The sequence below is a fragment of the Saccopteryx bilineata genome, chromosome 1, assembly GCF_036850765.1.
Source record: "Saccopteryx bilineata isolate mSacBil1 chromosome 1, mSacBil1_pri_phased_curated, whole genome shotgun sequence".
NCBI lineage: Eukaryota > Metazoa > Chordata > Mammalia > Chiroptera > Emballonuridae > Saccopteryx > Saccopteryx bilineata.
In genome coordinates this window covers 341,535,053-341,559,384 of record NC_089490.1, presented here as the reverse complement: position 1 = coordinate 341,559,384, position 24,332 = coordinate 341,535,053, and the positions used below count along the sequence as shown (strand labels likewise).

At 44.6% G+C, this 24,332-nt stretch overlaps 1 protein-coding gene across 2 annotated transcripts in view; it reads right to left on the bottom strand.

The window, feature by feature from the left end:
* The window catches only part of TENM4 (teneurin transmembrane protein 4), an 813,415-nt gene that overhangs the window by 635,748 nt on the left and 153,335 nt on the right, over window positions 1-24,332 (bottom strand). For both annotated transcript variants that reach the window (XM_066249328.1, XM_066249320.1), the window contains exon 2: window positions 18,239-18,294. The gene's annotated coding sequence lies outside the window, so the exon portion shown is untranslated. The remainder of the gene's footprint in view (window positions 1-18,238; window positions 18,295-24,332) is intronic.

Here is a 24,332-nt window from a genome sequence, read left to right as displayed (position 1 = left end):
GGCGTAGGAGCTGGTGATACCCAATAGGATAGCCACCTTGCTCATCAGGAACTAAGTGAAGTGGCGTCAGTGAAGACAGCTGATTTAGTCTCAGTTATAAGCAACTCGTCTCCACCTGGAAATGAGACTGGCCAAAGTGACCCAGGACTGTCCACTGCATTATTCTCCAGTGACCCTTTAAGGCCACTAGCCTTATTGTCAGAGTTTTGATGAAAAGCTCAGGACCAAAGACCACAGCCTAATCAAAAGTTCCCAAGAACCTCACGGAAAGAATCTCTTCCCAGGCTCCAGACACTGAAGGAACTTTCCCGCCAAAAGGAGTCAGAAGTCCTCAAATCCTTGCCACTTCATCTTTGTTGTATTTTACTGAAGTTAAACTGATACTGAAATTTCATTTCCAGAAATGGTTCCTGGACCACTTCCCTGAGGAAGAAAGCCAGCCCAGGGAGACACTGCAGTGGCCTGTGGAAGTCTCTCAAGAATTCCTAGAAAACTGGCCTGACCTGTGGTGGCGCAGTGGATAAAGCGTCGACCTGGAAATGCTGAGGTCGCCGGTTCGAAACCCTGGGCTTGCCTGGTCAAGGCACATATGGGAGTTGATGCTTCCAGCTCCTCCCCCCTTCTCTCTCTCTCTGTCTCTCTCTCCTCTCTCTCCCTCTCTGTCTCTTGCTCTCTCCTCTTTAAAAATGATTAAATAAAATAATAAAAAAAAAAAATTCCCAGAGCCAGTGGCTCCCGCACTGAGCTGGGGATGTGTGTGCATATGTACCAGTGACAGGCAGGCGTGGTGACACTGTCACCATCAGGAAATCACAAACAGCAGGATTGTTTTCAAGGTGAAACAGGGGTTCCACATCCATCTAAAAGCAAACAGAGCCTAAAGGGAAATCGCACATGAGTGCCAACATGCACAGACCTATACGAGCGCATGAGGCCCGGAAACACAGATGCATACAACATGGACACACAGGGCCCAGATGCACATGCCTGCAGAGTGGACATATTCACATGCTTCTACACCTGCACAGTCCCCCAGACACACACCGTGGCTCAACCCTTTAAGTGCCCTTAGACTTTGGTATTAGGGACAGAGAGTGTGGACCCTTCAAGTTAAAAGTCCCCCATGTTAGGGACTCCCTTGCTAGGCACCCCTGCAGGAGGATTTCCCTTTGATGGTCTCAGAACTAATAGGTTCATTTCCACAGCTGTTTCTTAATCACTTTCTACCCAGAAGCTCTTAGATGGAGTGCTCCAGGCAGAAGATGAAGAATATAGACCTTAGAGAGTGCAACATCTCTGAGAGACAGCAGATGAGATGGCGCTAAGAGACACACAGGCAAAGAGATGAAGTATAAGCTTCCTGGGGGTCAAGTCTGCTTCTGAACTGTTGGATCCCCAGAGCCCAGCTAGGTGGGAGCACGCGGCTGTGCTCCATACATGCTTACTCGGTGAATTAATGCAGCGCTACTTCAGGCCGACCTTACATGGTCTCTGTCTTGCCTCCCTACTGCCCAGAGTATCAAGCCCATGTTCCTTACAGTCCCGTCTACAACGCCCTTCCTAACCCAGCCAGAACCCGTCTTCCCACCTCATGTCCCTCCTACCTCCTGCATGCTTGCCCCTCACTCACTGACCTCCTTCCCATTCCTCCTGGTCTCCAGGCCCTTCCGGGTTTCAGAGGCTTGGTGCCAACTCTCCCTCTGCCAGAATACCCACTGCTTTCTCCTCTGTCTGTGGGACTCTTTCTTACCCCTCTAGATGTACACCAAATATCCCCTCCCTTTCTGCAGCTTTTGTCCATCTTCCTCTCCCCACCACACCCCTCCCAGGCAGAGTCCCTACAGCCTCCAAAGGGCCTTTCCTTCTTCCCTGCCTGGCTGTCTCCCAGGGTGAGCAGCTCCGGCGGGAATCCCCGTCTCACTTGTCCCAAAGCTTGGTACCCAGTAAGTGACACTAGTAAGAGATTCAGCAAGGTGGGTACCATTGCTCCAGGGCTTGGATCCTTGGCTTTATTGAGTCCCTTAGCTTGTCCCCACCCCTTCTGGATAGGAACATAAGAAGCAGTGATGTCAAGTATAAAAACCAGACTGGAGATAGAAGCAAATTTGGGCCCAGATTATACCACACCTGTGCCAAGGACTGCTGCAATCATGTGTGCCCTCCCCCAGGACCCTCTGAGTATGTAATTCCCTTCTCTCCACGCCCTTGCCCCGGGCATGTGGCTCCTATGGTCTCCTGTCCCCCTTAACCTTCCCAAAGCTCTCTTCTTAGGAGGCCCCTGGTTATAAAACATTGTTAAAGACACATCTCTCCCGGGTTAGACATTCTGACTCCCCGACACACAAGATGCTGCTCTGCCGCTGAGCTGGAGAAGCGGGAGCAGCTGTGCAGGGCCAGCGGAGGCGGGAGCTGTGGGCCCGGCCTGCTCCCTGGGTGGGGGGCCCACATTGATTAATCCTGCTTGTCCTACTCAGCAAAATAAACATATAAAATGAGATGATTTAAAATATTTTTTCTTTATTGATTGATCTATATTTCTAAAAGGTCAGAGTCAATTCTTTTCGCCCTGGTCAGAAATCTGGAATGAGTGAAGGACTTGAAAGGCGGAAGTGAATTCAGCTGTAGAAACACCTGAGTACCTTTTCCTGCCGGGCGTGGTGGTAGGCTCTGCCCAGAGGCGGGTGGGGGAGCGTGGTGGTAGGCTCTGCCCAGAGGCGGGTGGGGGAGCGTGGTGGTAGGCTCTGCCCAGAGGCGGGTGGGGGAGCGTGGTGGTAGGCTCTGCCCAGAGGCGGGTGGGGGAGCGTGGTGGTAGGCTCTGCCCAGAGGTGGGTGGGGGAGCGTGGTGGTAGGCTCTGCACGGAGGCGGGTGGGGGAGCGTGGTGGTAGGCTCTGCCCGGAGGTGGGTGGGGGAGCGTGGTGGTAGGCTCTGCACAGAGGTGGGTGGGGGAGCGTGGTGGTAGGCTCTGCCCAGAGGTGGGTGGGGGAGCGTGGTGGTAGGCTCTGCCCAGAGGTGGGTGGGGGAGCATGGTGGTAGGCTCTGCACGGAGGCGGGTGAGGGATGCCTGCCGGCCCTCCAGGAGCTCCCCTGGGCGTGGAAAAGCAGAGCTCAGTTGTTCCCACTCAGATTCAACAGCCTTCAAAATGCCTGGGGATGTCACAGAAATCATCCCACTTCCTTATCAAAGTCACCCCGAACAGGTATTTACTTGCTGTTTCACAGATGAGAAAGCTGAGGCTCAAACAGTTAAATGATTTGTCCAGGGTTAAGCAGCCTTGGGTAGACTGGGATTTGAACTCAGGTCTATGTAGCTCCCAACATTGATGGTCTTGCTGCCATAGCAAACTGAATCCAACAAATATAAAAAAGGTTATACACCACAATCAAATGGGGTTTTCCCCAGGAAAACAGGTGGGTTTAACATATTAAAACCAATTAATGTAACGCTCCATATTGACAGGATAAAGGAGAAAAACCTCACAATCCTGTCAATAGACACAGAAAAGCATTTGATAAAATCCAACACCCTTTCGTGACAAAAACACTCAACAAACTATGAGTGCAGGAAATCCTAAACCTGATAAAGGGCATCTTTGAAAAACCCGCAGCTAACATTGCAGTTCACAGTGAAAGACTAAAGGCTTTCCCCCTAAGATTAGAAGTACAGTGATGCCTCAGTTTTCGCCGATAATCAGTCTGAAAACAACCAGTGAAATCCGAAACTGATGAAAACTGAGGCAATTATTTCCATTCGAATCAATGTAAATCCAATTAATTTGTTCTAAACACTCCAAAAGACATACCAAAAACACATTTTATAGAGAATAATGTAGTGTTTAATACTAAAAACAATAAAAAATTAATATAAGATGAACATAAAAGACTAATGTAAAGAATAAATGGAAACTTTCTTTGGCCCCATGATGGAGCTTAAAGGAAAGGGTTAACTTATTAGCAAGGAAAATATTTAACAGGGACAATGAGACTTGAGCACATGTGATTTTTATCTTACGTGCATTACGTACATTTTGAAACTGAAAAACGCAAAATAAACACATTATACCAAATACTGTATACACCGTATTCACTTGCATGTAAGCGTAGTATTAGCACTTGCAATCAATAAAGAAAGCACAAAAACACTGGAAAGTAATGGAATTGTTTGGCTGGATGTGTGGGGCGATGCTCACACAACAAGAAACAACGCCACACTGAGCAGGAGAACACGTGGGTTGCCCTTTGTTGTCACAGAATTAGCAGCGAGGTCACATGGGCACACCAATGAAATCCAAGGCAACTGATGAAAACTGAGACAAAATTTTCGCAGAAAAAAGTGATGAAAACTGAAACCGACAATAACCAAAGTCAATGAAACCCGAGGTATTACTGTAATCTGCTTTCACCACATCTATTTGATGTTGTACTGGAGGTTCTACCCAGGGAAATTAGAGAAGAAAAAGGGGGGAGGAAGGAGCATCCAGATTACAAAAGAGTAAAAACTAAAACTATCTCTACTCATAGATGACAAGATCTTGTCTATAGAAAAATCCTAATGAATCCACCAAAAACTACTAAAATAAGCCAGTTGAGCAAAGGTTGCAGAATACTATATCAACATACAAAAAGTAAGTTGTTTTCCATGTACTAGCAAGGAGTAATCCAAAAATGAAATTATGAAAACAATTCTACTGACAATAGCATAAAAAAGAATAAAATATTTAGAAATAAATTAGAAAAAGAAGTAGCAAACTTATTTACATGTGCAAGACTTCTTTATATGTTATATGCATTATATTGACTATTATAAAACACTATATAAAGAGAAAGACATCCCTTGTTTATGAATTGGAAGACAATATTGTTTGGATGGCAATACTCCCAAATTGATTTACAGATTCAATGCATTCTCAATAAAAAAAATCCCAACTGGAGTTTTTTATTCAGAAATTGATAAGTGGATTCTAAAATTCATATACAAATATAATAGACTCGGAATATCCAAAACAATCTCAAAAAAAAAAAAAAGAACAAAGTTGGAAGACCCATACTTCCCAATTTTAAAACTTACTATGAAGCTACAGTAATAAAGACAGTGTGATACTGGCATCAGGAGAGACATAGAGATGAATAGGATAGAAACAAAGAGTACCAGGACTATTTAGTGGGGAAAGAATAGCCTTTTCAACAAATAGTGTAGAGACAACTGGATATACACATGCAAAGGAATGATGTTGGCCCTTTCCTCAAACAAGATACAAAGATTAATTTAAACTGAATCATAAATTTGCATGTAACAACTGATACTATAAAACTCTTAGAAGAAAACATAGGAATAAGTCTTCATGACTTTGAATTCAGCAATGGTCTCTTAGATGTGATACCTAAAGCACAAATAACAAAAGAAATGAGTAGATAAATTGGACTTTATTAAAATAAAAAGCTTTTATGCTTCAAAGAACATTATCATGACATGAAAAGACTTCATAGAATGGGAGAAAATATTTGCAAATTATATATCAATCAAGTGACTTGTGTCATAGATGATACTATATATCATATATGTCTCTCATATATATACACACACCTACACACACACACACATATATATATATATATGGAAAGAGGGAGAGAGAGAGAGAGAGAGAAAGAGAGAGGTAGAGAGGGAGAGAACTCATAACTTAAAAACAACAAAAAACCCAATTAAGAATGGGCAAAGGCCTGACCAGGCAGTGGCGCAGTGGCTAGACAGTCGGACTGGGACATGGAGGACCCGGGTTCAAAACCCCGAGGTCGCCAGCTTGAGCACAGGCTCATCTGGTTTGAGCAAAGCTCACCAGCTTGAGCCCAAGGTTGCTGGCTTGAGTAAGGGTCTGCTCTGTAGCCCCCGGTCGAGACACATATGAGAAATCAATCAATGAACAAGTAGGGTGCTGCAATGAAGAATTGATGCTTCTCATCTCTCTCCCTTCCTGTCTGTCTGTCCCTATCTGTTCCTCTCTCACACAAAAAACAAACAAATAAAACCAAAAAAAAAAAAACCAGACAAAAAGAAATGGGCAAAGGATTTGAACAGATATTTCTTCATAGGAAAAATAACAATAGGCAATAAGCACATGTAACGATGCTAGAGGTCATTAGTCATTAGGGAAATGCAAATAAAACCACCTCAATGCCACAAAGATGGTTAAAATAAGAGACAATAAAATATGTTGGAAATGTGAAAAAATTTAGAAACTTCATGTATTGGTGGCGGGACTGTAAAATGGTGCAGCCACTTTTGAAATCAGATGGGGCGGTTCCTGAAAATGTTAATCATAGTGTTATCATATGACCTAGCAATATCACTCCTAGGTATATACTCAAAGACGCCAAATATATCCCACAAATGTTCATAGCAGCATTATTCATATTTGCCAAAAAGTATAAGTAACCCTAATATCTATCAACTGATAAACAAAATGTGTTGTGTGTGTGTGTATGAGTCAGACATAAAAAGGACTGAAGTATTTGTACATACCACATCATGAATAAATCTTGATAACATTATGCTAAGTGCAAGAAATCAGACAGAGAGGCAACATAGGATATGATTCTATTTATATAAAATGTCCAGAAGAGACAAATCTGTAGAGAGAGAAGGGAGATGAGCGGCTGCTAGGGGCCGGGGAGTGTCGGGAGTGAGGAGTGACTGCTAATGAGTATAGGGTTCCATTCTGGGGTAACAAAGTGCTCTAAACTTAGATAGTGGCGATGGTGGCACAACTCTGTGCACATATGAAAAATACACTGAATTGTATAATTTTACAAAGGGTGAATTTTATGACATGTGAATTCTATCTCAACAATGCTGTTACGAAAAACACGCAAGAAAGAGACCATAGGGAACGTGGAAAAATGGAAACAGCTGACGTGCTACAAGTGGTGCAATGGAAGTTGATTTTATTTTTTCCCGTTCCTGTCTGTGAAATAAAACCTGAAAAGAAGAGAAGGAGAGCATGGAAGATGATCCACAGCTTTGGAGTCCGGGGCTCTGGGGTGGTCATGCCTTCCTCAGCCAGTGAATCACTGTGCTCTGGAGTAGGCGACTTCACCACTCTGGGCCTTGATTTCCTTTTTTCAGGAGTGGGAATACCATCAACCTCAGAGGGCAGCAGGGGGGCAGCATGAGGCCTTACATACACAGATCCCCATAGTGCTGGCTTCCTCTTGTCCTCTATTTATTCAAATAATGATGGAGCATCTGTGACATACTCGGGATATAGAGGAATCAAGATTGGACGTTGTTCTTAAAAATCTTGGAGTTCAATGAAAAAGACAGACACATAAATTACTAAAACAAGTTCATTAGGAAGGCTCAGAGTAAAGACATCCACAAACAGCTTGTTGAACAAGCCACTGTACTTGTTTTGAGAGTTATTGGCGTTTTGGGGAACTTGCATTGAGAACTATTGGGGAAGGGGCCAGGCCAAGAAGTGAAAACTCACAGAAGAAAGAATCCATCGCCCCAGATCCCATGTGTGTTCTACGGCATGCGCTGAAGTGTATGACCACAGGCTGTCCTTGGGGAGTGCCAGCAAGGAAGGGACTATCACCTTACTCTGTAGGTGAGAGAACTGAGTCGTAGAGGGTTAAGAGAGAGTTCTGTTTCCATTAAAGCCAGCTCATGGGACAGGACCCTTCTCACTCTGTCAGCTGCCTCCCACAAGGAAGGAAAATGGGGTGAAGGGTAAAGAATTAGAAAAGGAGCAGGAGTTTTCTCCAAGTCGGGGCTGCTTGGAGGTCCTGAGTAGATAACCTCTCCCCCCATGGGCTCCAGAGAGAAAGCATGCCAAACGAAGAACCTAGAACTTACTCAGCCCTGGATGGTCCAATGGAGGGTTTAATGCATTACTTGGTACATGTTCTGGAGGACATTCATGTCTCCACTGATCTCATTAAGTAATGTTTTGGGGGTGGGGATGCAAAATAGGGTATCATTTATATAGTGCCTACTGCGTACAGGGCATTATACAAGGCACTTCCCCACCAGCAGGCACTTGCTGCATCACAGTGGCCATTTTCTACACTAAAACTGAGGTAACACTGAGGACCAGAGAGGTCAAGTGCTCTGACAAGGTCACACAGAAAATCTGTATTAGAGAGAGGAGTGAGGACTGAAATCAGCCTCTCTTTCATCTTACCACGGGGATTCTAAATTAGTCTCTGTGCAAAGAGGTCACAGTCTCAAGGGCAGAGGATGGATTCAATCAATTGATTAAAAAGAACTCAGAAGCCTCTCAGCATCAAAAAGGCTGTGGATCTGTCTTCTATTTACACAACACTAAAAAAAATCACCAGCTCCCTTCTCAAGGGTGAGAGGGTGGGACGCTAGTATTATTGTTCCACCCCTAAATCACAGAATAGGAGCCTCAGCAGGTGTCTTTAACAACAACCAAACTGACCGTTGGTTTGGATGCAATTGACTTCCAGCTAAAAGCAAACCTTCCTTTACCAAATGCATCTTCCTTGAAGAACATGGAGACAGAACAGAGCACAAGCATTTGGCACAGAGGCCCAGGTGGGTCCGCCAAAGATGTTGCCAAACTTATGGCAGCTGGCCAGGTAGTCTGACTGAAGCCTCATTCATCAAGAGGCATAAAAAAATCCATTAGCTGGCTCCAGTGTCAGCCCTTTCCCCCAGACTCTAATAGTACGTTTGTGTCCCCAAAGGCTCTTCACCATTGGAACATCTCTAGAATCAAATGAATTGGGAAGCTTGTAGGCCCAAGGGCCAGGCTGCACCCAGCACTCGGCCATCATCCTGTCCAAGGACAAAAGAAGGGTTTCCATCCCGCCCAGTGGGGTAGGGGGCTTCCCAACACTCTGCAGTAATTCATAATGACCTATGGGACTAACAACTGAAGTTTGTAGAGTTCTCAGCCAGGGAAGACTGAATAAGTAGAATGTGGAGTCTTTAAGAAATCACCCCAATAAGTATCTCGAAAGTATAGAAGAAATAACATAGACTTTGGGAGTTATAGGACCTAAGATAAAGCCAGGACCTATCTCTTGAAAGATAGCTCATCTTCAGAAAGCATCATAAGCTACCCAAGCTCCCAAGTCTTCCCTGGCTAACCATGGATGTCATTTATTATTGTTATGAAAGCCAGAGGCTAATCAGATGGACAGCTGTGGCAGGTGATGGGTGATGTGAAACTGGGTGAAGAGGGGCTGTCGGAGAGGGGCTGATGTTGAAATGATAAGAATGGATGAGATGGTTAAAAGCAGGGGAAGGCAAAGAATCACAGGGAAAACTGTGTTTAGTAGGGTAAAGGGAAAACAATTCTGAGCCCAAATGGACTGTAGTCAGAGGGGATAATAAGAAAAAATATAAGAAAATCACATTTTCCACTAGACAGGGAAATTGTCTAAGATTTGCCAACTGCTCAGTCTTGAAAGAGCAATCACAACACTGGAGACTTGTTCTTACACCACCGATCGTGTCTCCTGCAGATGTAGAGACCAAACGGAGCACCTGGCTTCCTTCTCACGTGCCAATTCCAGCTGACTGAGAATGGTTATCTGGAGCACTGCATTGGAAAAATAATTCTGAGACCTCACCAGAACCCAGTGCTAATGGGGCTTGTTTCACTCAGTGATGTCTGCAGGGAGGTGTAAGAGCAGACAGGCAGCCTGCTTTCCATGTGCCGTGGGTGCTGGGATGTGCTGTCCAAAGAAGCCCTCTGGCACCCATGCACCCATTTCTTCATCTGCGGGGACTGTTGGCATTGCTACTGACAGTTCTCAGTTGAGTCCTCCTCCAGGAATGGCCCTCAGCCCAAGAGAGCTGCCTTCCCCGGGGGCAGTCCACAGTTGTTGCTGCACAGGGCCGAGAGGTCAGCTGCCTTTCACTCGAGGCGGGATTATCGGAAGGGCCATCCCAACTCCAGAGCTCCCTTTGAGACGAACTGATGCCTTGGTTGTGACTGCATTGCAGCCCAAGTCCTCCACTGATCTGATTTTACTTCCCTTACTCCTTTATAGGTGTCGATTCTGAGCGCAAGCCCAGTGAACTATCTGCACAGAGATCCCTGTCCTGGAGTCTGGCCTCCATAACATAACCTAATACATCATATATTTGCCAGTCCTGCACAAGCTATACTGCTCTATGCCTGGCGATAGCTCCTCATCTGTTTATTTACTCCTCAATAAAGACTTGACCTTAGCCCTTAAGAACAACATATGATCCATTAGCTTTCCCTTTTTCCCTTGTTTGCTAGGAAACTCAAGTTCTCAATCCTTTCTTCTCTTGTCTATGTAGAGGCAAATTTCTGCTTAAGGGTTGGAGGTTCTCTAATATAAAAAAAAAAAGATGGATTGACTCTATTCTTCTCATTTTCAGTCATTCCTCCTAACCTCTAGTCCCAGAAGAGATAGCACTTGTTCCTAACTCACTTTTTGAAGTTGTTAAGGATGGAAGCTGTCACCAGGAGACGGAACAATGCTGATGCTTTGTTATGTGTCTATAAAATAATACATTTTATTATTATTTTATAGACACAGCAACTCTTTAAAGTTATTCATTTTGAAAAAAGGTACAAAGAGGCTAAATGAGTTTCCAACTACTTGCAGAACCTAGACCAGAATCTGAGGTTCTTGACTCCTAATCCTATAGATTCTGGCCACACATGCAGACTACTTAGTTGTTGTCTGCCGCTCACTTGGGGTCAATGTACATTTTCTAGAGAACACTGAAACACTGGAATTAGCTTAGGAGACACACCCCCTTACATTTCACTGTTTCACTTTGGTGAATCCTGGGAACTGTTCACATCCCAAACCAAGCATTGAAGAGCATCATGGAATCTACTAGATGATCTAACATTCTAATGCCAGAATCCCACTACAGCCCTGACAAGTGGCCATCCTGTCCCTGTTTGAGCCACTTCCTGATGCGGAGTTCACTGCCTCGCAAGGGCTGCTCATTCTTTTGTCTCTTCATCTGTACAATCGGCACAATATTGAAAAGGGAGAGCTGCAACGTTTAAATTAGATAATGCATGCAAAGTACACAATGAAACACCCAGTGAAAGTACTCAGAGAACACAAAGAATTTTTCTATTTCTGTTAGACACAGAACAAGAGGAGAAGAGAATTAGCTTGTAGGAAGAAACCCCTCAGCCCAAGATACATTACTTGGAAATTAGTCCCGATGCAGCCTCGAGAAAGAGCTAGAGAAGTACTGAGGTGTGGAGTGTGGATTCTGTAGCCAGACCACCTGTATTTGAGTCCAGCCTCTGCCATTGAGCTGTGTGACCTTGGAAAAGTCACTCTGGGCCTCAATTTCCTCAGCGTAAGATGAGGAGAAAATAATTACCTACCTAGGGCTTGTAATATAAATGCTTAAAATTCTTGCAGGCACATGGTACAAGTTAGTTGTCATTTTTGTCATCATTCCCATCTTATGAACAAGAAAACTGAGGCCAGAAAATTGAGCAATTTTCCCAAGGTCCAACAGCGCATGAGAAGCAGAGCCTGCCTATTAATCCTGGTCTGCATGAGTTCCAAGTGCATACACTTTCCTTTGTATGACTTCTGCCATTGCTTTTGCCTTTTTTTTTTTTTTTTAAGAAAGAGGGAAGAAAAAAAGAAAAACCCATAGGAATTCTGCCAAAGAAGCTGGTACCTCCTGCTCATTTGAGAGCAGTTTGCTCACAAAGGCACAGCTTGGTGAATCTGGGAGTCATGTCTACAGGAAGGCAATGAAGCATGCTACCTGCCTGGGAAGGAGACATGCCAGGGGATGCGACAGAAAACACCAGCTTTGCTCCCAGGTCTGCCACCGCAGCAAAACCAGGGCTTCTGTTCTGGTGACAGTGAGAAGACTAGACAAATCACCAAGCCCCATTCAGCCACGTGGGCTGGTGACATTCGGGTGCCTCTGCAGCCCTAGGCTGGGTGACGAAGCTCAGCCAGCACTTCTCAAAGCAGCAGAACTGCTGTAGTTCGGTGCAGCAGCCTGTGCAGGCTGCTCACTGGGTGGTGGGCCTGAGCTTACCTGCAGGTGGCCTGGGCCTGTGGCTTCTGGCTCTGCACAAAAAAAGGCCTGCAAGCAGTAGTAAAATTCAAAAAAATTTTTTTTGTATTTTTCTGAAGCTGGAAACAGGGAGGCAGTCAGACAGACTCCTGCATGCGCCCGACTGGGATCCACCCGGCATGCCCACCAGGGGGTGATGCTCTGCCCATCTGGGGCATCGCTCTGCTGCAATGAGAGCCATTCTAGTGCCTGAGGCAGAGGCCACAGAGCCATCCTCAGCGCCCAGGCAAACTTTGCTCCGGTGGAGCCTTGCCTGCGGGAGGGGAAGAGAGAGACAGAGAGGAAGGAGAGGGGGAGGGGTGGAGAAGCAGATGGGCACTTCTCCTGTGTGCCCTGGCCGGGAATCGAATCTGGGACTCCTGCACGCCAGGCCGACGCTCTAACACTGAGCCAACCGGTCAGGGCCAATTCAAAATATTTAACACTTGATATGGCACAGGTCACAACCAATCAGAACAGACACATGGCCAAAGAGAACCGATGTTGGCTTACAGCACAAGCAAGGGAGTTATGCCCCAGCCAAACATCAGTCTCGGCAACAAGGAAGCCCAATGTGTAAACAAGAAGGAGAGCAGCAAGGTGGGGACCCAAGAGCCAAGAGAGAACTGTCTGCCGGTTGCCAAAAGAAGTCCCAGAGGGAATTCCACTAAACCTCCAGGGCTCCATAGAGCATAGTTTAAAAACCATTGCTGATTGGATAAAGAAGATGTGGTATATATATACAATAGATTACTATTCAGCCATAAGAAATGATGACACATTGCCATTTATGACAACATGGATGGACCTTGAGAACATTATACTGAGTGAAATAAGTAAATCAGAAGAAGCTAAGAACTGTATGATTTCACACATAGGTGGGAGATAAAACTGAGACTCATGGACATAGATAAAAGTGAAGTGGTTACAGGGGGAGGGGGTTAGGGAGTAGAGTAAAGAGAGACAAAGATACGACGAGAAAAAATGATTTGATTTTGGGTAATGGGCACAGAACGCAATCAACAGTTCATATGCTATAGAAATGTTTACCTGAAACCTATGTACTCTTATTGATCAATGTTACCCATTAAATTTAATTTATAATGAAAAAATCTTCAAAAAAAAACCTTCATTGCTGTGAGGGAAAGTATAAGTGCTTTCAAGGTCTGGCTTTGAGGCTGTGGACTGCTGTGCCCTTCAGGGTGTACAGCACCAGCCTCTAGAAGAGCAAAGCCCCAAAGTCATGCTCAGGAATGTTCGAACTGGTATGTCATCAGCTGTCATTCTGCGTACTTTTCCATTGGGTAAGGAGTGTTCACTGGTGGTCTGCTAAAGCAGTAGTTTCTGTTCCAGCATTGAGGTGAAGGCACCAGCACTCCCCACTGGAGTCCCCGAGACGTGGAACCAAGCCTGGATCCCTGTAGAGTGAGCCCCACCCAGCTCATTCGGAAGGCAGTTGTCAGAATCCTAGTCCTGCTCTGGCAGCCCCCAGAGCCATTGTAAGACCCTCTCTTTCCCTGTTCAAATCTGCCTCCCTGTTGCTTTACTTTCACTACAAGTACATGCTCCTGCTACCCTTCAGACAGAGTCACAAGGAGTTGGTGATTTTGTGGCAATGAAGCTGGAGTACCGTTTCCTCGTCTTGCATGAGATGAAGCACCGCATGATGCAACAAGTCACTGGACCATGGGTCTTGTGGGAGGTGCTGAAAGGAAAGGCCTTCCCCTGCCTGGCTCACTCACCCATGAGTCTGTGGGAGCATACTTGCCATGTCCGGGGAGTTCTCCCAGAAAACACACTTTAGCGCTACCCCACCGTTATCATGGAGCTCAAAAAGCTGTCCCTCCTGATGTTGACTTTGCTCCCTCTTATGTCATACAAATCAGGTCTCCTCTCGGGGAAGGATTCCCTTTTTGTTCATTCTATTGGTGACTCCTCATACTGTCTTTCATGCATCATTATGGCCTCCTAGCCTTCTCCAGCTACTCTTTCTAGATGGAAACCTCATACAGTCCTGGATAAGTAGGCACTGGGTTTGAACAACAGCTTCACAGGAAGCCACTGGAGGAGCGTGGGCATTGGTGTTGCTATTGACATCGGGGTGGCCATGTCTCTGGGCGAGGCAGGACACTGCAGTTGAATACCAAACTCTCGTATCAGACATCTAGGATTCGATTCCCAGTCTGTCACCAGCTGGGCAACCTGGAAAATTACTCAGAACTCTCTGAGCTTCTATTTTGGTTAGAGTAAAATGGTTACAATAGCATCTATGTTTCAGAATTTTAAAAATAATTAAAATAATACATATAAAGCACTTAGTGTTTTACCTGGTACATAGTCAGTGATCAGTAGTTAGCCATTATTAATATAGTGGTGGGCAAAAGTAGATTTACAGTTGTGAGTAGGTGAAACAGAGTTTATTCTTTGTGTGTGTGTGTGTGTGTGTGTGTGTGTGTGTGTGTGACAGAAACAGAGAGGGGGCAGATAGTGACAAACAGGCAGGAAGGGAGAGAGATGAGAAGCATCAATTCTTTGTTGGGGTACCTCAGTTGTTCATTGATTGCTTTATCATATGTGTCTTGACAGGGGGGATGCAGCAGAGTGAGTGACCCCTTGCTCAAGCCAGTGACCTTTGGCTTCAAGCCAGCAAACTTTGGGCTCAAGCCAGCGACCATGGGGTCATGTCTATGATCCCATGCTCAAGCCAATGACCCCACACTCAAGCTGGTGAGCCTGCACTCAAGCTGGATGAGCTGGTCCTCAAGCCAGTGACCTTGGGGTTTTTAACCTGGGTCCTCTGCATCCCAGTCCGATGCTCTATCCACTGTGCCACCACCTAGTCAGGCTAGTCTTATATCATTTATTTAATAATTACTGTATTATTTTTCACACAAACACCTGTAGACCTACTTTTGCCCACCCCTATGATGTTAATCATTCAAACATATATTGATCAGTTGCTATGAACTCTGTACCCTGCTGCTGACTGGGGCTTCCAGTTCCTGCCCTTAAGAACCTCACTGTCCAGTGGGAGAGGACCACAGGAGAACCAACAATTAGGATGCCAAACGGTAACTGTTTTAATAATGATTACCTTTAAAAGAACTGTTGCAAATAGTAAGAATCTTTTTTTTTTTTTTTTTTTTGGTAGCCATAGTGTATTACATGCTTTACAGAGGTAAAGAGAATAAGCTTTCTAGTCCAAACAGATGCAAATCCAGGCATTTTCACTGAATATTTACATACTCTGGGGCATAAACTATTTGAAACTTAGCTATCTTACCTGGAAAATGGATATGAAAAGTAGAAAAAATATATTCCTAAAATGTTAGATCCATGGTGCTTTGAATTAAAAATGTCTTTTAATGCAGTGACTAAGGTTGTTCGGAGAACTGATGCTGGTGGCTATTGTCCCCAGCCCTCTGTCTGAGGGTCTCAGGGTCAAGGCAGCATGACCACCTGAGATGTGCAGCAGGAATGTAATGTTTACTGACTTATCTGGTTTGTCGTCAGTTCTGAGCCAATAACTGGAGCCACGGGGACTAGAGGCTGGCCACTCCACTGGAGTGGCCAGATCCAGGGAGAATGTTCCAAATAGGACAGGTACTCCAGAACCAAGGCACAGAGAAAGTGAGTTGGTTGGTGCAGTAAGAGGCCCAGCTAGGACTTAAACGCAGACCTTAATAGACAAGCTATGAGAATCACACCTGGGCAATCTGCTGCCTAGAGCCAGCAGCTTCTATGTAGACCACAAACGCTGGCTGTCCCCTCCTGCACACTCAGCCCTTGCCGGGGACCCCTGTGCTGGGATGAATAGGGATGATGGAGGCAGAACTGCACACCTCACAGAGTGCATTACCTCTGAGAAGGAGCCATGCAAATCACAACACACCAGCCCCAGAACTGAGCCAGTGCACAGAGAAGAACAGAACTGTACAGACCCAGACCTGTTTACATGAGTGAACATCTGTGTAGCACGGCCCAATTGCTAAGCCTGTTGCTAAGCCTGCCTGGCTTCCTGTCACAGAGCACCTCGTGCTCGGCTCGAGAAAGATAATCGCTCTGGGAACCGGCTTCCTTAGGAGGCCTGGCAGAACGCTTTCAGTCTCGAGTGAGCCTACCTTTCAGCAGAGCTTCTCCTCCTCCTGCGTCAAACAAGGGGAAACCCAATCCATAAAGGAAAGGGTTTGCACACACACAGTCCTGCTGGGCGTCAGTAGCTGTAAGTGACCCTCAGGGAAAGGAAGGAGCCCCGGATCTCTCAGCTCTGAACAAAGACCCTAAAGTTTCCTGCTGGGACAACCAGAGACACAGGACACTTGGATTCCAGCACACTCGCAGCTATCATCTGTCAGGCCTGACACCAGCCCTGTCTGCGGCCAGGTCCAAGCAGGGAGATCAGACGAGCACCGCGTCGGGCAGGGGCCGGGGCCGGGGCCGGGGCAGGGCGGGGAGGGCGGAAAGGGGGAGAGCTGTGGAGAGGCCCATGCAAATAGGGGGAGTTTTTTATCTGACCCCAAAGAGCAGGGCAAGGGAGAGCCGTGTGATCCAAGCCGGGATGAAAGAATGGCTGGCTTCCCTTTATAATCAAAGAGTTTAATGATGCTTATTAAAAGCCCATTTCTGGGTCCTGTTGAAAAATTACACCAGTAAGTGTTTTCTTTTTTCATAAGAATTGCTTCCTAGAGATTAAACGTACACACACACACCCCACACACACACATTCCCCACAAATCCCACACATCCCATACATCAGACACGGAGGTACATCTTCATCATCATGGATGGCCGCAATTCAGGACATACACACAGACTGCAAAACAGAAAAACCAGGCCCCGTCCGTCCCTGAGGTGGTTCAGCACCCTTTGAAGTTCCAGACTGTGAGAGAGCCCCAGAGCTTCCTGCTCAAGCAGTTATCATCCCTGCAAACAAACAGCACAGCCTCTAATCCAAATCACTCTCCACGTCTCGCCTGAGGCCAGGCAACTCCACACCAGCAGAAGCTCCCAGGGTCATTAAGCTTTGGTGGAACACAACAGTTCAGTAGGGTCACTGCAAAATGGCAGATTCTCTCTGATATGCTGAATCCCAGCCCCTGAGGTGGTGGCGCTGGGTTGGGCCCCGGCCTGGACCCGGGGTGTTTTTCCTCTGATTATCAGCTTACCAGGTGCCCAAGGCTGCCTTCACTCTCAGTCAGAGAAGGCACTGCTTTCTGGAATAATTCACCAGACACAGGAAAGTACCCCTTGCAGAAAAGAATTCCTTCACTAGCAAAGAGGCTGCACTGGTGCTGATCGCCCCAACATTTACTCAACTGCTACGGGGCAGAGTACGGAAATGCCTGCTTAAATGCTCAAGCCATCAGGTGAAACAGTTGCTGTTATCGGAAGCAAATGCTTTGGAGCCAGTAAATCTGGATTTTCAAGGTCAACTCAAATCCTTATTTGCTATGTGGCCTTGGCCAACTCTCTAAGCCATAATTTTTTCCTCTGCAAAATGGCAATAACTTCCTTTCATCCTACGGAGGTTCGGGGAAGATCACAAAATGTCCTACAGATTCTAAACGCCAAAGCAGATGTTAGCAATTCTTATGATGAGACAATAATGAAATGGAAGAGCTCATCAACTGGGCTATGAGTGCCTCAAGGGCGAAGCTTGGGTTGTATTTATCTTGGTATCCCCCATGCCTGGTACAGAGTCTGGCACCAAATAGGTTGAAAGAAAAAATGAAAAATGAGTGGCTCCATGCGTTAAGTGGCTTGCTCAAGGTCATAGAGCCGCTTACAATGGGACTAGAACACAGATCTTCTGACCCCTTAGTCCAAGGCTCTCTGTTCTAGACACACAAAACAGTTGGGTCTATTGAAGGTTCAGTGACATCACACTAAGCACAGCGTGAGCCAGGTGTGAATAAGCTCTACCATTCTTATGGGAAGATCCGGTCTGGGCCAGGTAATGCCTAAGAGGCCTTCACAAACTCACCCGTTAATCGTTCCACCTTGACAGTGGGAACAAACAGAAACTGCAGTGTAAATAATACCAAAATGCCTCAAAAAAACTCATCTTACTTCCGACTTGAATTGCACAAATCAGAAAAGTCACCAGATTGAAACAATGTGCCTGCAGAGATTTGGAGACTAGACATATATCTCGTTTCAGGCTCACTTTCAGAATTATCACTTACCTACTGACCAAGTGTGGAAGAGATCACTAGCCCTCTCTGATTCTCAGTTTTCCCATCTGCAAAACAAGAAGACAATTACAATTAATCCCTGGAGACCACCGAACTGAAATACATCATAGGTTTTATACCTAATATTGGTTACCAGCTACTTATGATCACAGGTAAATGGGACAATTGCTAATAGGGACTGGTAGGGAATTATTTAAAAAATAAAGTGGGATAATCAAAAAGGAAGTGTGATGATTAATAGTGATGTGACAAACAGGGCACTAATGGTGCTCGACTCTCAATACAGAAAATTCAGCCTCCCAATCATGTTAGCACTTATTTTTATTTTTCATAGATGTCAAAATGCAAAACACCATTAACTACTTGGAGAAAGAGAGCAAAGAAAAATGCCACTAACTCTACATACTCACTTCTAACATTTTGGTGTATTATTCCATTTTTTTCTTCCATACGCAGAGTTTACCGTTTTGCAGAGCAGGGGTGATGATCATGCACAATACTGAACAGCGCCATGCTGACCATGAGGCTGCTCACTGCCCCCATGACTACCCCGTGGGCTGCCTGCCCTATTAACGCATTCTCACCCCTATGCCTTTGCAGTTTCCCTAAGACTTTCCAGGCTTGTTGGTCAGGTCTCTGGCAGGCCCTGTGCACACCTGAGCCCAGTGAGGAACATGCTACTTCAGGAGCCTTTGCCCAATGGTGGGATTCAGATAATTTAACAACTGGTGCTCTGCCCTAATAACCATTTTAAGTATAAAAAAAAATGAGGTACTTAAAGGTAGTTTATTATTTCATGCATTTAATACTTAAATAAGAACAATAAAAGAGGTACATAAAACTAGGTTATGTTATAAGAAAGAATTTTAAAATATTAATGAAATAATATTAAATAGTATCTGACAAAATTAAAACTGTTAAGATATTTCCATATTGTTTCTTGATGGACGTCCTCACTTGCAATTTTTTTTACCTATGGATGGAATGAACATTACTATGGGCATTTAGAATACGCTATTGCGCAGATGAACGTTAAAAAAGAGTAAGAAATGTAAACTTGTGATTTCCACATTGGGTGGCTACCCAGGCGCCCATCTTAGAGCGAACTCTGATACAATTGCCATTTTAACAACTGGTTTGCTGAACTCAGCAAAAAATTAGGTATGGGTTCTGCCAAACCAGTGCGAACCGGCTGAATCCCACCACTGCCCTCGCCTGGGCTTTCCCCAGCAGGGGTTCAGTTATTTCCTCTGGAAAATAAGGAAACCAGACTGGCCAATCTGAGAGATCATTTTTAACTTTAAAAAAGAGGGCTAAGAGAAAGGGAAGGAAATTCATACATCTTGAATCCCTACTATGTGACAGCTACTGAGCTGATAATATCTGCAGACATTATCTCAGGATCTGCATAAACACCCTGGGAGACAGTACTATGAGAAGCCTGACACTCATGAGTTCCAGAGACCCACCCAACGCCTGCTGAGAGGTCATTGTGGAAGCATTTTTACAACCTTTTTTTTTTTTACAGAGACAGAGAGAGAGTCAGAGAGAGGGACAGATAAGGACAAACAGGAATGGAGAGAGATGAGAAGCATCAATCATTAGTTTTTCGTTGTGACACCTTAGTTGTTCATTGATTGCTTTCTCATATGTGCCTTGACTGTGAGGCTACAGCAGACCGAGTAACCCCTTACTTGAGCCAGCGACCTTGGATCCAAGCTGGTGAGCTTTGCTCAAATCAGATGAGCCCACACTCAAACTGGCGACCTCGGGGTCTCTCGAACCTGGGTCCTTCGCATCCCAGCCCAATGCGCCATCCACTGCGCCACCTCCTGGTTAGGCCATTTTCACAACTTTTGCTATATTGATGCCTTACCTCTACTATCATTTAATTTTCCAAATCAATTCACGTTTTTTTTCTTAACTTTACTTTTAACAGGTTTTTAAAAGAGTTTCTGCTATTTTTTTATTTCTTTTCTACTTCTCTCTATTGTTCAATTAAAGGCAACCTTTCAACTAAGATTGATTCTGTAATTTCAAAATTGTGGCTAACAAATTTAAAATAATTTTTAATCATGACTGTTCTAGAAACTATCCATGAAGTCATAGGTTTGGATGCTGATTATACACACATACATACATACATACATACATATGTATTTATATTTAATATTCACTAAAATAAATAACTTGAAATTTAAATGCTCATCCCTGTACACCCTGCTCCCAGTGGTGCCCTACTTTAACTTGGAAAGAGTGGTTTCAGGGCCCTCATTATGTGACAGCTGGACCTTAGAATTTAAATCTGTTCTATTTCAAAGTCAAGACAGCAAAATCACCTAACACTTACTATATATCAAGGAAGTCACCTGAGGTCGCACAGCTAATAACTGAAGGAACTGGGATGTGGCCCCATTTGCTCACTTCTGACCCTGTGCTCTGGGCGTGTGTATTCAGATTCCCTCTGACCTTCATCAGACCCCAAATTTGCAATTCTGTGGCATCAGGCCACCAATCAAGTTCTGTCTCCCAATCAAGGCAGGGTCATTTTGTTCTGTCAGGTCACCAGGTTTTCCATGAAGTAAGTAGATGGCATTAGCACCTATGTAAGTTCCCAAAAGGACACTTGGGTAAGAAGCCGCATAACTGCTAAAATCAAGTTTAGAAAATGTGAAGTGAATGTGATTCTTTATTCAAAGATCCAAGATAGTAACCAAGAAAATAGCAAGGGCTGATAACATAATATCCAGGAATGCATTGCCACTGCAAAGGAATACAGAATTCCAACTGAGCCAGGGGCTGTGGGAGAAGTGACTGCACCACACGCTGATCGATGCTGTTGTTGAGTGTCTTTCTAGAGCTCTAAGCTTCCATTTTCTGTCATCCGGTTTAAAATTAATTGGCATGCATTTTTTATGACCAGAAAACAAATACACAGAAAGGCCTGCAAAATTGGCTCAGGCTTCCCTGTGTCTTGCTGAATGTGAGCTACAAAACAGGGCAGAAACAAAAACCAAACATAACCCTGATCATTCATACTCTGTCCAGGGCCACCTCTTCTATGAAGGCTTCTTCACCAACATGAATCAGCATTTATCACTACCACCATTGGAAGCCATACAATCACACTTTAATTACAGGTTCTGTTATATTGCAGTTCTTGTCTTCTCTTCTTTTATAATATTATGTTTTAAACTTACTGAAGTATGTTAAATACAATAAAAATTCACCTACACTAACAGTATGATTTTTAGATATATTTCCTTCTATACCTTCTTGTATAAATAGCCCCCCCACACACACACAGATATTCACAAACATGAACATTCCAGATACTTTACAAAATGGAATCATGCTATACATACCAATGTTAGTATATTTTTAAATGGTTACATAGATGCACAATTAATCCCCTACTGACGGCTATATAGGTTGTTTCTAATTTTTCACTATTGCTAAAGATAACCTAGTATTTTTGTACATATATCTTTCTGTGGTTATTTGTCTATGTACTAGGACTACACAGCTTACCATTTTGAAAAATTATAACTACCTCTCACAAAAGACTGTATCACTTTCAATTTCTACCAGCCATATACGGACATGCCAATTCCTCATGCTCTCATTAATATGAGGCATGAGCAGGCTTCTTTTTTTTTTCTTCAACCTTTGCTGATGTGACAGGTAAATAAAGCCTAGATATTTGAACCTCCATGTTTTGAATATCAGTTGGACATCTTTTTCTATGTTCTGTAGCCATCTGCACTACTTCTTTGGAAACCTCAAGTTCACTGTCCTTTCTCCATTTCTTGGTTAGGAGTTAGTCTCTTTTTTGCTTGGTACACACAGTTTGCCATTTGTCTTTTGCCTTGATTACTACCTTCAGCTTTTTTCTAGCATGTTTAATCACAGTAAATGGCACCTCCAGATGTCAAATGTCTTGACATCTCCTGACATGTCAATACCCCTGGCTAATGAGTCACCATGTCCTACCCATCCCACTTCCTAAGTAGACCTTAATTCCGTTCATTCTGACCCCTCTCCACGGCCACAGCCACCACCATCTCTCTCCTGGACTGCTGCACACCCTATCTGGCCTCCCCATACCCTCCTTCTCCAATTTTCTCACCATCCAGAAGCCAGAGGAATTTTTAAAAAATGCACATTGGATTATCTCCCCAGTCTAAAATCCTGTAACAGCTTCAGATTCCATGGAAGATCAGCATCAAAGTCCAAAATGTGCCCCTGTGCCTTACAGGCTGTGTCTAGGACCCCGTTTTTGCACTACGTAGGTCTCTGAATCCATCTATGTCCGTTCAGACTCTGCACTGAGCCACATCAGCTTTCTTTCAGGTCCTCAGAAGAGTCACACTTCTTCCTAACCCCAGGTCCTAGGCAGTGTCATACCCTCTCCATGGAAAACTCTTTGCCCTCCTCTCTGCTGGCTAATCCAGCGTAATCAGCATCTCCTCAGAAGAGCCCAAGAGCCCCAGACTAAGTGAGCTGCACTCGTGGTTTGCTGGCATTTTTCTCCGTGGCGCTCCTCGCTACTGTGCCTACGCGCTGCTTGGCACAGTCTGCTTAGGAGCAGCATGCTGCAAACTGCATGCGGGCGGAACTGAGACTTTTCCAGCACTGCCCACTCAGAACTCAGCCTGGGACCCAGCACATAGTAGGTACTCAACAAAGATTCAATTAATTTCTTTCTTAAATTAAACCAATTTAAATAACCCAGCTATTTCAAGCTCCAAGCACTTAACTCTAGGTTTTATGAATAAATTAGTGAGTCATCACACAGAAAGCAGATAAGGGGAAAGACCAGGCCTGGCTCTAGGGGCACAGCCTCTAGTGTAATTAACCTGATCGTGCAGGATTAGCACATATCTTTCCATCTAAAAAATTCAAAGCTTCCTTTTCTTTGGACCTCCCTCTGTCTGGAATGTTCTTCTCCATCTAAACATTCAAGGAAGAGTGTTTGGGATACCTATTCAGGCTTGATAAGTCCTTGTTCTATGTGGTTAAGAAGCAACAGCTTTGGAATAAAAGGGTCTGGCCTTGACCCCCGGTTCTACTTCATCCCGGCGGGGTGGCCTTGCGCAGCACACTTAACCTCCCTCCGCCTCCATGTGGCCGCTGACACGTGGGGATAGTAAAAGCACCTACATCTGTGTTGCTGCAGTGCTTATGTGACTATCACCCAGCAAAGGCTTGATTAATGTGGGCAAATATTATTATCGCTGCTACTATTATAATTTCAGTTAATGTAGTACTTATAGTATGCTAGGTTCTGTCCTAATACTTTACAAATATTAACTCATTTAACTCTCATGAGCAATTCTGTAAAGTAGGGACTATTATTTTTCTCATATTATAGATGGAAACTGAGGCATAGAGAGGCTAATAAAATTGCCCAAAGTCACACAATAGATGGCAGAGACAGGATTTTGAACCAAGGCAGTCTACTCTAAACCACTAGATTATTAATCATAATAATTACTATCTAATGAATTACCATAATTCTCAGTTATTAATATTATTGAAACTATTAATATCATCAACATTAGTTATTATTAATAGTATTAATATTTATTAATAATAATACCCCTTTTTGTTAATGATGAGTCCCTGCTCAGTCATATAAGAGCCCAGGCAGCTAGGGTGATTGAACAGGGTTTGGGCCAGCAGGATGTTAGGAGCCAGCCTAGCCCACTGAGGTTCAAAAGAGTCATCTAGTTCAAGAACGAAGGCTTTCAGTAGGAAGTGGGACTGAGGCCCAGTGCTATGATCTGGGCTAATATGGTAGAAATGTAAGTGGGTAATGGGATGTCCTTGGTCAGCCCTGGTTCCTCTGTGGCTGACAAAGGGGATCTGAACCTTCAGGCTCCACCGTCGAGGAGAGTAGAGGTTCTGCTGGGCTTCCCACTCTCCCCAGAGGGATTCTAGGCCTGGGTGGTCAGCATCTGCCCGGGAAGGGTGCCAGAGCAGGGGTGGAGAAGGTCAGCACAGGGTCATACACTTTCAGGAAGTCTCTCCTGCCCTGCTCACGAGGTCCCAGGAGCTCTGGGCTCAGAGATGCTTCTTGAGC